Source organism: Gorilla gorilla, chromosome 8, assembly GCF_029281585.2.
Source record: "Gorilla gorilla gorilla isolate KB3781 chromosome 8, NHGRI_mGorGor1-v2.1_pri, whole genome shotgun sequence".
NCBI lineage: Eukaryota > Metazoa > Chordata > Mammalia > Primates > Hominidae > Gorilla > Gorilla gorilla.
The window spans coordinates 56,009,606-56,024,759 of NC_073232.2; the positions used below are offsets into that span (position 1 = coordinate 56,009,606).

The 15,154-nt window shown below is 40.3% G+C and overlaps 1 protein-coding gene across 1 annotated transcript in view; it reads left to right on the plus strand.

Annotated features, from left to right (window-relative positions):
• The window catches only part of SLC16A9 (solute carrier family 16 member 9), an 83,308-nt gene continuing 68,154 nt past the window's right edge, over nt 1-15,154 (plus strand). Inside the window, exon 1 of the mRNA XM_019035408.4 lies at nt 1-112. The gene's annotated coding sequence lies outside the window, so the exon portion shown is untranslated. The remainder of the gene's footprint in view (nt 113-15,154) is intronic.

The window sequence follows — 15,154 nt, forward strand, 5'->3', positions numbered from 1 at the left end:
CCCAGTGGGACGCCTCGCCAGAGCAGTGTGTGGCAGGCCCCCGTGGAGGATCAACACAGTGGCTGAACACCAGGAAGGAACGGGCACTTGGAGTCTGGACATCTAAAACTTAGTAAGACTAGTCTTTGAAACTTGCCCACTCCGTTTGAGTGCAAGCGTGGCCTGATCACCCATGGAGTGCCTTTATTGGCACTTGATTTTGGTTTAGACTTGGTTTGAATTGCTTGACAGGACTGGTCTTAGGAACTTGCCTACTCCATTTGAGTGGAAGCGTGGCCTGATCACCCATGGTGTGCCTGTACCGGCACTTTGTTTTTTGTTTCTGACTTGACTTGGATGGCTTGATACTTTGGTTTTGGTTTTGACCTGGATTGGATTTCTGGATACTCTGATTTTGGTTTTGATTTTGGTTTGGTGCAAACTGCAAAAGTGTGTGTGTGCCCTTTTTACTTGTTCTTTGTTTTGTGGTGTGCGTGTGGTGTGTGTGTGGTGTCTTGTCTCAAAGAAGAGTAGGTCAGGCACAAATAAGCCCACCCTACTAGGAACTATGTTGAAAAATTTCAAAAAAGAATTTAAAGGAGACTATGGAGTACTATGACACCAGGAAAACTTAAAACTTTGTGTAAGATAGACTGGCCAGCATTAGAGGTAGGTTGACCATTAGAAGGAAGCCTGGACAGGTCCCTTGTTTCAAAGGTATGGCACAAGGTAACCTGTAAGCCAGGGCACCCAGACCAGTTCCCGTATGTAGACACTTCGTTACAGCTGGTTTTAGACCCCCCCGCCCCCAACACACAGTGGTTGAGAACAGCAGCATAAGCGGCTGGCAGAGGCAAGGAAAGATCAGCAGAGAGAGAGAAAGGAAAGAGACAGAGAGAAAAAGAGGCAAAGAGAGAGAGGAAGAGACAGAGAGGAAGAGACAGACAAAGAGGAAGTCAAGGAGAAAGAGAGCGAGAGAGAAAGAGAGAGAGGCAGAGAGAGAGAAAGAGACAGAGGCAAAAGGAAAGTCAAAGAGAGAGAGAAAGTCAAAGAGAGAAAGAAAGAAAGAGAGAGATATACAAGCACTTAAGAAAAAAAAACTGTACCCATTCCTTTAAAAGCCAAGGTAAATTTAAAACCTATAATTGATAATTGAAGGTATTCTCCGTAACCCTATAACACTTCAATACCACTTTGTAGTCAGGGTAAACAAGGGAGTATCCTGAAAGCACTGAGGCCTTCCTATCAAAAATCCTTAACCCAGTAACCCGCGGATGGCCCAAATGCATTCAATCTGTAGCAGCAACTGCTTTGCTAACAGAAAAAAAGCAAAAAAATAAGTTTTAGAGGAAACCTCATTGTGAGCACACCTCACCAGTTCAGAAGTATCCTAAGGTTAAAGAAAAAAAAAGGAAAAAAAAGGGGGAGCGAAATTTATATAAAAAGAGTATTGTATGGTAAATTCTTGTCCTGAAATAAATTAACTGGTTGTTTAAAGAAAGAAATATTTGTCATAAGTCAGAAAGTTGAGGCAGCATGTCGAAGAATTGTCTGCAAAAGTTATGAAAGAGAAAAATGTTATAAAAAAGAATTTATGCAAAAAATGTTGTATAATTTAAAAGTAAGTAGGCCTCCTGAATGTAAAACCACTGAAAAAAAAACCAAAAGAGTTTATGGGCAAGGTGTATAAGAAAAGTAAAATATCCCTTTGGTAAAAGGATTATAAGGAGGCATAAGAATGTACATTTTTACCTACATTAAAAAGTTAAAAAAAATTATTGTTTTGAAGGTTTAAGCCAGTTTTAAAACATTAATTGTAAAGAAAATTCTGTGTGTAAACATCTTAGCTAAAGTTAAAGAAGTATCATCCAGTTTTTCTGTGAACTGGCCATTAAAGTAAAAGCATAACAGGTTTTTCTTAAAGCACCAACCTGTTCTTTAGCAAAAATTATAAAAGGTTAAAAAGAGTTTATAAAATCTTACCTTATGGTCAGACATTAAAAATTAGATAAATATGTCTACAAGGATTTATTAAAATTAGGTTTAACATTAATAACATACTAATATAAAGATAAAATTTAGCTTATCTGGTATAAAAATCATACGAGAAGCATTGTTAAATGTGAAATGTATTTGGGTTTCTTTGGTTTAAAAACTAATAAAAATAGGTGCTAAAGGAAATTTCTCAGTAAAAAGGCACTAAGGACTATAAAGTCCACTGCTAAGGTCCCCACATTTAAAACAAAAGGTCAGTTTCTTAAAAGTTATATACTTGGTTTATCTTCCACTTTCCTTTCTCTCAAAAACTAAAAGTCTTTTAGCATAGGTACCACCCCTAGAATTTCCAGTAAACGAGCATTAGCCTGAAGATCACGTTCTCATCAAAGGGTGGAAAGAAGAAAAACTCGAGCCAGCCTGGGAAGGACCCTACCTTGTGCTGCTAACCACCAAGACTACTGTTTGTACAGCAGAAAAAAGGATGGACTCATCACACCCGAGTCAAGAAAGCGCCACCCCCTCCAGGATCGTGGGCCATAGTCCCAGTGGAAAACCCTACCAAACTAAAGCTAAGAAAAATTTAACTCTTTTCATCTATTCTATTACTCTTTCTCTTTCTTCGTTCTATTGCTGACCATCTAGTTAATAACATAACCAAGTCAATTTTGCCTCAAACTATTGCATTTAATGCTTGCCTTATTATACCCTGTGTGGACTTGCCAAGTCAAAGCAGCTTTCTACTTCAGAAAAGTACTTCTGTCCCTCATGACTCTTCTCAGACTGGGCATTAGTAAACTAGGACCATTTAATCTGGGGAGATTTCGATAAAGATCCTGGTGCCAACCAGGAGTCTTGCCCCCCAATGTAGAACTTTCATGCCATAGTTGGTCCAACGTTCTGTGGACCACTACAGAGCAAGGATGGACTGCTCCAACCGGTTTTTGTAATTTCCTAAAACCATATATTCATTTTACTAGAGGATCATAGAAGTTAAAGATTTAAAACATGGTGAAACCCTGTCTCTACTAAAATACAAAAATTTGCTGGGCATGGTGGCGGGTGCCTGTGATCCCAGCTACTCGGGAGGCTGAGACAGGAGAAGCACAGGGGAATCGCTTGAACCCAGGAGGCAGAGGTTGCAGTGAGCCGTGATTGTGCCACTGCACTCCAGCCTGGGTCACAGTGGCTCACGCCTGTAGTCCCGGCACTTTGGGAGGCCAAGGCAGGCAGATCACAATGTCAGGAGATCAAGACCATCCTGGCCAACGTGGTGAAACCCCATCTCTACTAAAGGTACAAAGATTAGCCAGGCATGGCAGTGCACACCTGTGGTCCCAGCTACTCGGGAGGCTGAAGCAGGAGAATCGCTTGAGCCCGGGAGGCAGAGCCTGCGGTGAGCCGAGATCATGCCACTGCACTCCAGCCTGGGCAACAGAGCGAGACTCCGTCTCAAAAAGAAAAGAAAAGTACATGAGAAATGTGTATTGAATAAACAAAACACTAGATCATCATCTTAAAAAAAAAAAGACTTAAAACAAACTTAAGCAATTAAAACAGGATACCAAGATGCAAATGCCTGATTAAAATGGATCAAATATTCCATCTGCATGTTAAACAAAAACAATTATTATGCTTGTGCACATGGCAGGGCAGAGGCCCAGATTGTCCCCTTTCCACTAAGGTGGTCCTCCAGTCAACCAGGCATAGGCTGCATGGTAGCTCTTTTCCAGGATTCTACAGCCTGGAGTAATAAGTCGTGCCAAGATCTCTCTGCTGTATCCCAAAGTCCGGCACCCTGCGGATCAGCCCCCGAGGGCCATCCAGCCTCCATCTCCCAATACTAAGTTCACTTCATGTCTCTCATGACAGGGAGGAAACTTAGCATTCCTTGGAGACCTGAAAGGATGCAGTGAGCTTAAGAATTTTCAAGAGCTTATCAATCAGTCAGCCCTTGTTCATCCCCGAGCGGATGTGTGGTGGTATTGTGGTGGACCTTTACTGGGCACTCTGCCGAATAACTGGAGTGGCACTTGTACTTTAGTCTAATTGGCTATCCCTTTTGCCCTGGCATTTCATCAACTAGAAGGAAAAAAAATAAGACATTGTAAAGCAAGAGAAGCCCCTTATGGGTCTTTCGACTCTTATGTCTATTTAGACATAATTGGAGTCCCACGAGCAATACCAGATCAATTTAAAGCTTTAAATCAAATAGCTGCAGGATTTGAGTCAATATTTTGGTAGGTGACAGTTAATAAAAATGTAGATTAGATAAACTACATCTATTAAAACCAACAGCAACGAGCTTTTCATGAGTTAAAAGAAAAACTCATGTCGGCCCCAGCCCTGAGGCTACCTGACCTGACAAAACTCTTTACACGCTATGTGTCAGAAAGAGAAAAAAATGGCAGTTGGAGTTTTAACCCAGACTGTGGGGGCCTGGCCAAGGCCAGTGGCCTATCTCTCAAAACAACTAGACAGAGTTTCCAAAGGCTGGCCCCCAGGTCTAAAGGCCCTAGCAGCAATGGCCCTGTTAGCGCAAGAAGCAGATAAACTAACCCTTAGGCAAAACCTGACTATAAAGGCCCCACATGCTGTGGTAACTTTAATGACATCATTGGTTAACAAATGCTAGATCAACCAAGTACCAAAGCTTGCTTATGTGAAAATCCCCACATAACCATTGAAGTTTGCAACACCCTAAACCCCACCACCTTGCTTCTGGTATCAGAGAGCCCAGCTGAACATATAACTGTATAAAGGTGTTGGACTCAGTGTATTCTAGCAGGCCCAACCTCCGAGACCATCCTTAAACATCAGTAGACTGTGAGCGGTATGTGGATGGGAGCAGCTTCGCCAACGCCTGCAAAGTGACTCTGAAGAAGATGACAAGCCCTGCTCCAGTCACACCTGGAAGCAGACTGGTCCACGCATGGCCAAAGAATGAGAAAACTCATCGCGGGACTCATTTTCCTTAAAATTTGGACTTGTACAGTAAGGACTTCAACTGACTTTCCTCGGATTGAGGACTGTTCCCAGTGTATACATCAAGTCACTGAGGTAGGGCAAAAGGTTGCTACAGTCCTATTATATTATGGTTATTATACGTGTACTGGAACTCTAAAAAGAAATTGTTTGTATAATGTTATTCTATACAAGGTGTGTAGCCCAGGAAATGATCAACCTGACGTGTGTTACGACCCATCTGAGCCTCCCATGACCACAGTTTTTAAAATAAGATTAAGGACTGAGGACTGGTGGCGGCTCATAAACGATATGAGTAAAGTGTTAGCCAAAACAGAAGAAAAAGGGGTGCCCAAACAAGTCACCTTAAAATTTGATGCCTGTGCTCTCATTAATAGCAATAAGTTAGGAATAAGGTGTGGTTCTCTTAATTAGGAAAGAGGCTATATGGCAGAAAATAAGTACATCTGTCATAAATTAGGACTGTGTGGAAATAAATGTAAATACATTTATTTACATTTGTAGTCTTGTGTCATTTAGGCCACTTGGATTAAAAAAAAAATGAAAAGGATCCAGTCCACCTTCAGAAAGGAAAAAATGTCCCTTCCTGTACTAAAAGACAATGTAACTCCTTAGAGCTAGTAACAACCAATCCACTTGATCCTCGCTGGAAAAAAGGGGAGCGTGTGACCTTAGGAATCGATGGGCTGGACTGGATCCTCGAGTAAATATCTTGGTTCAAGGAGAAGTTTACAAATGCCCTCCTGAGCCAGTGTTTCAAACTTTCTATGATGAACTAAATGTGCCAGTACCAGAAATTCCAGGAAAAACAAGAAGTTTGTTTTTGCAATTAGCTGAGCATGTAGCCCAGTCTCTCAATGTCACTTCATGTTATGTATGTGGAGGAACTGTAATGGGAAATCAATGGCCATAGGAAGCCCGAGAATTAGTACCTCCAGACCCAGTTCCTGATGCATTCCCGGCTCAAAAGACTCACCCTGTTAATTTCTGGGTCCTACAAGACTCAATTATTGGACAATATTGCATAGCTAGAGAAGGAAAAGAATTCACTCACCCCGCAGGACGACTTAGTTGTCTGAGACAGAAACTGTATAATGGTACCACAAAAACAGTCACTTAGTGGAGTTCAAATCACACAGAGAGAAATCCATTTAGTAAATTCCCAAATTTGCAAACTGTGTGGACCCACCCGGAGTCCCACCGGGACTGGACAGCCCCCACTGGATTATATTGGATATGTGGGCATAGAGCTATACCAAATTACCTGACCAGTGGGCAGGTAGTTGTGTTATTGACACTATTAAGCCATCTTTCTTCCTACTGCCCATAAAAACAGGTGAACTCCTGGGCTTCCCTGTCTATGCTTCCTGCAAAAAGAGAATATGGCTATAGGAAATTGAAAAAATGATAAATGGCCCCCTGAGAGAATCATACAATATTATGGGCCTGCTACATGGGCACAAGATGGCTCGTGGTGATACCGGACCCCCATTTACATGATCAACCAAATCATACGGTTACAAGCTGTCTTAAAATTAATCACTAATAAAACCGGCAGAGCCTTGACTATTCTGGCCTGGCAAGAAACTCAGATGAGAAATGCTATCTATCGAAGTAGATCAGCTCTCGACTGCTTGCTAGCAGCTGAAGGAGAGGTCTGTAGGAAATTTAACCTTATTAATTCCTGCCTATACATAGAAAATCAAAGGCAAGTAGTTGAAGACATAGTTAGAGATATGACAAAACTGGCACATGTGCCCATGCAAGTGTGGCATAGATTTGATCCTAGGGCCATGTTTGGAAAATGAATCCCAGTGCTAGGAGGATTTAAAACTCTCATAATGAGAGTTATAATAGTAATAGGAACCTGCTTACTGCTCCCTTGTTTGCTACCTGTACTTCTTCAAATGATAAAAAGCTTCATTACTACCTTAGTTCACCAAAATGCTTCAGCACAAGTGTACTATATGAATCACTATTGATCTATCTTGCAAGAAGACATGGGTAGTAAAAATGAAAGTGAGAACTTCCACTATTGAGTGAGAGTCTCAAAGGGGGGGAATAAGGGAGGAAACCACCCCTCATATTATCTTATGCCCAATTTCTGACTCCAAAGAAAGAAAAAGTAAAAACTAAAAGGCAGAAATGAAATCCATGGGGCAGACAGCCCGGTGCCACACCCCGGGCCTGGTAGTGAAAGATCGACCCCTGACCTAATTGGTTATGTTATCTACAGATTACAGACATTATATAGAAAAGCACTGTGGAAATCCCTATCCTGTTTTGTTCTGATCTAATTACCAGTGCATGCAGCCCCCAGCCCTTGAAAGGGACAGGAATTGCTCACTTGGGGAGCTCGGCTCTTGAGACAGGAGTCTTGCCAATGCCCCCAGCCAAATAAACCCCTTCCTTCTTTAACTGGGTGTCTGAGGAGTTTTGTCTGCGGCTTGTCCTGCTACAAAAGGAGTTATGTAAATCCAAGTCATTATTGTAAACATTAGGAAGACAAGAGCAGCTCTTTGAGGTAAGGAATCTGTGACTGCCTTTAGTGGAATTGGATTGTAACAATATCCATGGCAAATATGTATGTATACAGTATGGATTGGGTAACATATAATTTCCTCTGGTAGATTTCTGTGATGTTTCATAGAACTTAATGTCCATCAGTGCTGTTATAATTAACCCTCCAACTGAAGTGGATGGTGTTTCTTAACTCGCCACTAATAAGCTTGGCATACCTGAACACAGATATCTCTGTGCTATTAATTTCATAATCTCTTGGTATTAATTCAAGTGGACTTGCATTCTTCCCAGTGCTATAGTCCCTTGAAGAAATTATTCTGAGAAGAGAGGTCAGAAAATGCCTTCCAGAAAGAACCCTTTTTATTTATATGTCAGTATCTAGAATTAGAGTGTACTGTGCTGTGTTTTGCATTCATTATGAAACAATCTGTACTAACAAGTATATGAGGTATTTCCATTTCATAGATAAGGAAATGCAGGTTCAGAGAAATGAAGTAAAATGCCCAGGTTCATATAGGACATCCTAACTGTGGTGATGCAGCTAGAAGGTGAGAGAACCAAGACCTCCCAGCTCAAAACCATCTGCCTCTAGAATCCTGTTGTTAAATGATTAAAACCATTCAGTTATTCTGCCTCATAACAAGCCAGAGAAGTTAATTACCTCACTGCTTCCTCATTTGGTAGACAAGAGGTTTGAACTGTAATGAGGCACCCCAATCCTAAACTCAAGGATTCAGTGAGTGAAAATGCAACCTGTTGCATCTGTCCTAAATGTGTCAGGAGACCATTTGCAAGGTCTCACTTTACAGATAACTGTTTCCTATTCTCTAAGGCTTCCGTCTGTAATAAAATGGCATATGTATTCACCAGTCATTAAGCTCTGTTGGGAACAGGCCCCCCCATATCTGGCCATAAACTGGCCCTAAAACTGGCCATAAACAAAATCTCTGCAGCACTGTGACATGTTCATGATGGCCATGATGCCCATGCTGGAAGGTTGTGGGTTTACTGGAATGAGGGCAAGGAACACCTGGCCCACCAAGGGCGGAAAACCACTTAAGGCGTTCTTAAACCACGAGCAATAGTATGAGCGATCTATGCCTTAAAGACATGCTCCCGCTGCAGATAACTAGTCAGAGCCCATCACTTTATTTCGGCCCATCCCTTTGTTTCCCAAGGAATACTTTTAGTTAATCTATAATCTATAGAAACAATGCTTATCACTGGCTTGCTGTCAGTAAATATGTGGGTAAATCTCTGTTCGAGGCTCTCAGCTCTGAAGGCTATGAGACCCCTGATTTCCCACTCCACACCTCTATATTTCTGTGTGTGTGTCTTTAATTCCTCTAATGCCACTAGGTTAGGGTCTCCACGACTGAGTTGGTCTCGGCAAAGCTCCATTGTTTTTTGTTATTAAATATGAAGTCAGGCCTTATAAATGGGAGTCTCAGATCACTGTTCTGTGTTCAGTACCCAAATAAATTAAAGCTGTACCCATAAAAATCATTTTAATGTAATTTTTAAAATAATTTTAAAATCTCAAATACTATTTTAAGCAATTTGTTTTCAAAGAACTCACAAGTATTGGTATAATTTGGAAACAATTTCCAATTGTTTGGCCTTTATAATAATACCTCTTGTGTGACCAGCACTCTTCAGTTTATGAAGCATTGAGTGACTCATTAAGGGTTGTAGATGGGGTAACATCTGAGTGTCCACTTGAATAAAATGACTTTCAAGAACAGTAAGCCAGAGAGCCATTCCAGTAAGAATGAAAATTTCCTAAGTCTATCGCATAATTGGGATGAACTGCCTCTGTAGTGATGGGGGGCAAGGTTTGAGAGAGGATCTTAAATGTGTGGAGTTTGTATGACCACTTAGACCCAGGGTGTTGTTCTGGGCTGTTCTCTGCATGACTGTTTACTGGTCTTACTGGGAGTTGTCCCACTCACTGAGCAAACTCAGGGCAAGATGCTATGTAGGCCAGTCTAAGATCAACAATGATCCCAGACTTATTTATAAACCCACAGGAAAGGCCCCTGAGAGTGCTCTGCCATCTGACCTGAGACTAGGGTGAGGAAGGATTAGTGGTAAGGCACGGGAAGTCCTTGGTGGCCAACTAGGTTTCCAGTGTGAGCCAGGAGACTCCTTTGGCCTTTCAGCCAGTAGGCAGCTGCAGACTGTTCTCTGGACTCTTGTACAAGGTGCAATCTCAACTACAGGGCTTGCCATTTTGGGTGTTGTATATGGAAGTTGATTATGACTCATACCATGGAGATCATTCACTCAATAAATATTTATCAAGTACCCTTAGCCTACCTGGCAGTGTTGTAGGTACAGGGATATATTAAGAGTACCAGGCAGGTGGGGCCCCTATCCTTATGGAGCTTGCTTTCAGTGAGGAAGGCAGGCAAGAAGTTGATAAACACATGAGAATTTCATGTGCTGTGGAGAAAATAAAACAGAGGAAAGAGAGAGAGAGCTTAGGTAGAGGAAGAATATTTTCGCTAGCGGGAGCTAAGAAAGTTTTCCTGAGAAAGCAACATTGGAGCAGAGACCTGATTGGTGAGGAGCCTGCTAGGTGGAGGCCTAGAGGAAGAGTGAGGACTCAGATGCCAAGGAAAGCAGATACAAAGGCCCTGGGGTAGGTAGAACTCATTAAAGCATTAGGAAGCTGATATGGTTTGGCTGTGTCCCCACCCAGATCTCACCTAGAATTGTATTAATCCCCATGTGTCAAGGGCAGGGCCAGGTGGAGATAATTGAATCATGGGGGCGGTTTCCCCCATACTGTTCTTGTGATAGTGAATAAGTCGCATGAGATCTGATGGTTTTATGAAGCACACACTCTTTTGCCTGCCATCATGTAAGAAATGACTTTGCTGCTCCTTCCATCATGCTTGTGAGGCCTTCTCAGCCATGTGGAACTGTGAGTCAATTAAACCTCTTTTCTTTATAAATTACCCAGTCTCAGGTGTCTTTAATAGCATCATGAGAACAGACTCTCACACTGCTAATAAAGATACTACAGAAGCTCACTGTGACTACAGCTTAGTGAGTAAGTGGAGAGCTAATTTTTCAGGATTGATAAAAATCAGCTTCTACATAATTTCTCTGACATTTATCCTGCAACCTGGATGGTTAGGGAAACCTTCCAATGGCAGAAGATACAGATTCTCTATGTATTGTTGTTGTTTTTTTTTTTTGGTTGGGGGGATGGAGTCTCACCCTGTCATCCAGGCCGGAGAGCAATGATGCAATCGTGGCTCACTGCAACCTCCGCCTCCCAGGTTCAAGTGATTCTCCCTGTCTCAGCCACCCGAGTAGCTGGGATAACAGGCACACGCCACCATGTCCAGCTAATTTTTGTGTTTTTAGTAGAGACGGGGTTTCACCATATTGGCCAGGCTGGTCTCGAACTCCTGACCTCAGGTGATCCTCCCGCCTTGGCCTCACAAAGTGCTGGGATTACAGGCGTGAACCACTGTACCTGGCCCTATGTATTGTTCTGTGTCCTTTGTGCCAGCATATGTCACAACTTACGTTAAACAGTGAATCCTCTCTCTGAAGGTTGCAATTTTTCATGGTTATTCCAGCCTGATCTTGTCTGACCCCTAACTTGGCACAATATTAAGCAGCTCTGTTGCTCTACTAGATGAATTTAAAGGCTGTGTTTTGCTGACATATTTTTAAAAACTACAAGCAGAGCTAAAATTACATCTGCGGTATTTTTTTAGTAACAGCTTTATTGAGATATAATTCATATATCATACAATTCAATTGACATACCTGGATGGGTAGAATCTCTCTTGTAAAAACGATAATACTGCCAAAAGCAATCTACAAATTCAATGTAATTTCCATCAGAATACCACCATCATTCTTCACAGAACTAGAATAAACAACGCTAAAATTCATATGGAACCAAAAGAAGTGCCCCCATAGCCAAAGAAAGACTAAGCAAAAAGAAGAAATCTGGAGGCATCACATTACCTGACTTCAAATATACTATAACGCCATGGTCACCAAAACAGCATGGTACTGGTACAAAATAGGCACATAGACCAATGGAACAGAATAGAGAACCCAGAAATAAAGCCAAGCACTTTCATCCAACTGATCTTCAACAAAGCAAAGAAAAACATAAAGTGGGAAAAGGACACCCTATTCAACAAATGGTGCTTGACAAGCCACTTGTAGAAGAATGAAACTGGATCATCTCTTACCTTATAAAAAATCAACTCAAGATGGATCAAAGACTTAAATATAAGGCCTGAAACCATAAAAGTTCTAGAAGATAAGCTAGACCTTGGCTTAGGCAAAGACTTCATGACCTGGAACCCAAAAGCAAATGTAACAAAAACAAAGATAAATAGATGGGACTTAATTAAACTAACAAGATTCTGCACAGCAAAAGAAACAATCAGCAGACCAAACAGCCCACAGAGTGGGAGAAAATCTTTGCAATCTACACATGTGATGAAGGACCAATATCCAGAATCTATAAGGAACTCAAATAAATAAGCAAGAAAAAAACAAACAATCCCATCAAAAATTGGGCTAAGGACTTGATTAGACAATTCTCAAAAGAAGGCATACAAATGGCCAACAAACATGTGAAAAAATGCTCAACATCACTAATGATCAGAGAAATGCAAATCAAAACCACAATGTGATACCACCTTGCTCCTGAAAGAATGGCCATAATAAAAAAAAATCAAATCAAATAATAATAGATGTTGGCATAGATGTGGTGAAAAGAGAACACTTTTACACTATCGGTGGGAATGTAAACTAGTACAATCACTATGGAAAACGGTGTGAAGATTCCTTAAAGAACTAAAAGCAGAACTACCGTTTGACCCAGCAATTCCACTACTGGCTATCTACCCAGAGGAAAAGAAGTCATTATACGAAAAACATACTTTCACATGCATGTATATAGCAGCACAATTCACAATTGCAAAAATATGGAACCAGCCCAAATGCCCATCAATCATTGAGTGGATAAAGAAATTGTTATATATATATATACACACACACACACACACACACCACGGAATACTACTCAGCTATAAAAAGGAATGAAATAATGGCATTTGCAGCAACCTGGAAGGAACTGGAGACCATTATTCTAAGTGAAGTAACTCAGGAATGGAAAACCAAACATCGTATGTTCTCACTCATAAGTGGGAACTAAGCTATGAGCATGCCAAGGCATAAGAATGATACATTGGACTTTGGGGACTTGGGGGGAAGGGTAGGGGATGGTGAGGGATAAAAGACTACACATTGGGTACAGCATCCACTGCTCCAGTGATGGGTGCACTGAAATCTCAGAAATCACCACTAAAGAACTTATTCATGTAAAAATAAAATAAAATAAAATAGAAAAAAAAATCAGAAAAAAATGAAAGCAAAAAAAAAAAAGAAACACAAGCAGAGCTAAAGTTACATCTGCTGTATTTTTTTAAATAACAGCTTTATTGAGAGGTAATTCATATACCATACAATTCACTTGACATACAATTGACATGCAATTCAAAGTGTAAAATTTAATGCTTTTTAGCATATTTACAGAGTTCTGCAATCAACATCACAATCAATTTTAGAAATTTTCATCATTCCGAAAAGAAACCCCATGCCCATTAGTACATGTTAGGAGCTTCTCCCCATTTTCCCTCAGCGGGTCCCCCTCCTTAGCCCTAGGCAACCAGTAATCTTTCTGTCTCTAAATTCACCTAATTCTGCGATGTTCATATAAATGGAATATATAACATGTAGCCTTTCCTATCTGTCTTCTTTCCACTTAGAATTTATAAGTACTTTTTACAGCACAATAATATTCCATTGTATGGATATACTACATTTTCTTTATTTGTTCATCAGTTGATGGGCATTTGCGTTGTTTCCACTTTTTGGCTAATGTGAATAATGCTGCTATGAACATTCATGTACAAGTCTTTGTGAGGGCATGTTTTCATTTTTCTTGGTTATGTACCCAGGAGTGGAAACCATTGGCTCATCTGGTGACTCTATCTTTAACCTTTTGAGGAAGTGCCAGGCTATTTTACAAAGTGGCTGCCCCACTTTTATAGTTTTTGAAAAGATTTTCTCCTAATCTCTAGAAGGGGGAGCACATTTTTGACACCTGATAATTCTCAGCATTTGAAATGTGAAATATGCAGATTATGAAATAAAGAAATTTAAAGAAAATAAATGAGTTTTAAAACTCAAACCAAAGTAAGAGGTTTGAGTTTTAAAACTTTCTTTTATTTTCTTTGAATTTATTTTTTATGCCATCTAATAATAATTTACCTTATTATTGGGGTTCCTTATTACCCATTACATATTAAATAGTTAATTACATAAGAAATTCCTCACATTTTCTTCAAGTGCCTTAGGTCAAGTAATGAAGAGCCAAGTTAACCTGAGATACTTTTTAATTGACAGTCATTAAATTTATTTACCTACTAAATCATTGGGTACCTACTCTATGCCAGGCATGTGTGCAGTGCTGAATATTTTCTTTGCTATTTTATACTTTGAGAGGTTACTTTATTATTTCAAGGTTGGAGGAACACTGTGTACTTCAAATAATTATCATAGCTAATGTTCCGCAAGCAAGCTCTTTGCGTATTGACTTTTTTGCTTTGGGTATTTATTAGTTACATACTTCTTTTTATAAAATATGCCATTTGGGCCACACTTGACAAGTCAAACTTTTTGCAAATTACAGTTGTCAGCACCACAGGAGTTCCATTAGGTATTTATTTTTCCACCTCACAGCAATGTTCATTTCTTAATTTATTTGGTGTATATTATAACATTACTGGCTGGAGAACCTGTTGAAAAATAATCTTGACCAGCCAAAGAAAAGTTGAACTAGCGGCCTTTCCAAGAATTACATCGAAGGCAGAATCCAATCCTTTACTTCATTAAGACCACAGTTGACAGAAGACGTACCCGAGTTATAGAAATATTGATGTGATGTGGAAGGAGGGTGATGCCTGAGGAGTGACTTAATTCTATTTAAATTCACATTAAAAGGCCAAGTTTCAGACTATTTTTGTCGCTGGACTTTGATTCTCTGAACTGGTTACCATACCTGTGTGTCACTGCAGAAACTTCTTGGTTGAATTTGAATAACTCAGATGCCAGTTGTGTAATGGAGAGAAAAGGATAGTGCATATGACATCCGTTCATTAGTCATTGTAAATTTGTCGAGGGATAGAATGTTCTTCCTTTAACTTTAGTACAGATAGGTTCAGAACCTTACTTGCCATGGGATTCTTTGGTATACTCATGAAAACAAGTACTCATATAGAACTTACGTACTATGTGTTAGGCTGTTCTGAACACTTTTTCTGGTTTAATTCATGAATCTTCACAACTACCATTTGAGGTAGGTATTATTTTCCCTGTTTTATAGATGATGAAACAGGCACAAAGAAGATAAGGACCCTCATCAAGATTAAGAAGCTAATAGGTAGTCTGGGCTTCAGGATCTGTGCTTTTGTCCTACATGCCCTCTGCTTCTTTTAACCTCTTGGGATTTCTGTTTCTTCATCTGAAAAATTAGAAGATTAAATGCTACATTGAATATGAGGTTGCACCTGCTAATCTCCAGGGCCCTTTTCCTAAGACTCAGGTTCAGATTCAGCAGTCTCAA